The sequence below is a fragment of the Diceros bicornis genome, chromosome 1, assembly GCF_020826845.1.
Source record: "Diceros bicornis minor isolate mBicDic1 chromosome 1, mDicBic1.mat.cur, whole genome shotgun sequence".
Classification (NCBI taxonomy): domain Eukaryota; kingdom Metazoa; phylum Chordata; class Mammalia; order Perissodactyla; family Rhinocerotidae; genus Diceros; species Diceros bicornis.
In genome coordinates this window covers 92,384,295-92,386,205 of record NC_080740.1, presented here as the reverse complement: position 1 = coordinate 92,386,205, position 1,911 = coordinate 92,384,295, and the positions used below count along the sequence as shown (strand labels likewise).

At 41.7% G+C, this 1,911-nt stretch overlaps 1 non-coding gene across 1 annotated transcript; it reads left to right on the top strand.

The window, feature by feature from the left end:
• The first annotated feature begins 1,400 nt into the window (after positions 1 to 1,400).
• On the top strand, positions 1,401 to 1,591 carry LOC131410569 (U2 spliceosomal RNA). The gene has a single exon (XR_009221299.1). It is a non-coding gene; the product is annotated as a U2 spliceosomal RNA (small nuclear RNA).
• The last annotated feature ends 320 nt before the right edge of the window (positions 1,592 to 1,911 follow it).

Genomic DNA, 1,911 nt, shown 5'->3' with positions numbered 1-1,911 from the left:
TCTTTACTAATATTTCTTATTTGGTCACTCATTAGGATCATATTTTTCTTTAACTTCTTAAACATATTTCTAATAGCTCTTTTAAGGTTCTTGTCTGCTGATTCTAACATCTGGGGTCATCTCAGGATCTGCTTCTATCAGCTGCTTTTTTTCTTGATTATGAGTCATATTTGCTTGCTTCTGTACCTGCCTAGTAATTTTTTACTGTATCTTGGACATCGTAAATTATACATTTTAAGGAATCTATATTATTTGTTATTCCTTTAAGGAGTTTTGAGTTTTGTTCTGGCAGACAGTTAATGCACTGGCAGCTCTCCTTGATCCTGTCAAGACTTGGTTTTAGGCTTTGCTAGGCAGGGTTGTTGTAGTTGTCTATTGTTGTGTGACAAATTACTCTAAAACTTAGCACTTTAAAATGACAAAATTTGTTATCATATCATTGCTGAGGATCAGGAATCTGGGAGTGACTTGGTTTGGTGGTTCTGGTTCAGAGTCTCTCATGATGTTGCAATCAAGCTGTCATTTGGAGCCGCAGTCATCCAAGGCTCCACTGTGGCTGCAAAATATGCTTTCAAGCTCAGTCAAGTGCTTGTTGGCAGACCTATGCTCATTGCTGGCTATTGGCCAGACGCCTCTGTCCCTCCACACTTGGAGTTCTCCATGGGGGGACTATACAGAGTATGAATAATAGGAGGTAGGATCACTGAGGACCATCTGGGAAGCTGGCTGCCAGCTGCTGCAGAAGTCTAGAGTAACACTTACTCTAGGGTGGGATTTCTCAACCTTGACACTATTGACATTTTGGGCTGGAAAATTCTTTGTTGTGAGGGACTGTCTTGTGTACCGTAGGTTGTTTAGCAGCATCCCACATCTCTACCCACTAGATGGCAGTAGTACTTCCCATCATGACAGTAAAAAATGTCTCCAGACATTAACACATGTCCTTTGGGGGAGGGGCAAAATCATGCCTCCCCTCCAATTGAGAACCACTTCTCTAGGACATGGTCCTTATTCATGAGATGTAGGATATAAATTGTGTCTCAGATGAATGTCTTAATGAGATCTCTTTACTCTGGTTACACCAGAACTCCAATGACCCCTAGTACTGTGTGACCTTTAATATTTCAATTCTGCTGCCAAACGTGTGTCATCTGCTTTATGTTGGGTCTCTCTGTCTTTTTCTGTCCATGTGCAGCCCAGCTCTCAGCCAGAAATCTGTGACACCCCTCTGCACTGTTCCTTTCTCTGTGCTTCCCAACTCTGCTTTTCAGGGGCTTCAACAGCCCCAAACTCCAATCTCTGCCTCCTCAACTCAGAATTTTGCTTTCTCTACTAGGTATCTTAGCCTCCACCTTCTTTGCTGTGGTTGGGAAATTGTCCTAGGTCAAGAACCAGAGGGCATCGCTTCTCGGCCTTTTGGCTAAGATCAAGTGTAGTATCTGTTCTTATCAGTTTAATATCTGATACGTCCTCTATCCGAGGACAATATATTAAATGGATTTTTGGAGCAGGGAGATGGAATAGGAGCTTGCTCCGTCCACTCCACGCATCGACCTGGTATTGCAGTACTTCCAGGAACGGTGCACCAAAAAAAAAAAAAAAAAAAAAAAAAAAAAAAAAAAAAAAAGAACCAGAGGGCACACGGGGCTCACCTGATGTGCTTCCTTCTCTCAGGGGTTGTGATCCTGAACTGGCTGTTGTCCAGGGCCTGACAACGTTTGCTTTATTATGTATTTTGTCCCATTACATCTGTTTAAGGCAGGAGGACAAATGTGATGCCAATTTTTCATCATGGCTGGAGGTAGACACCCCCAACGTAATGGTTCTTATTTTTTTTTTTTTTAAGAAACCAACATTTAAAAAAATCAGATTTAAAAACCAATCTCTCCACTGCTCTTGAAAATCATATCT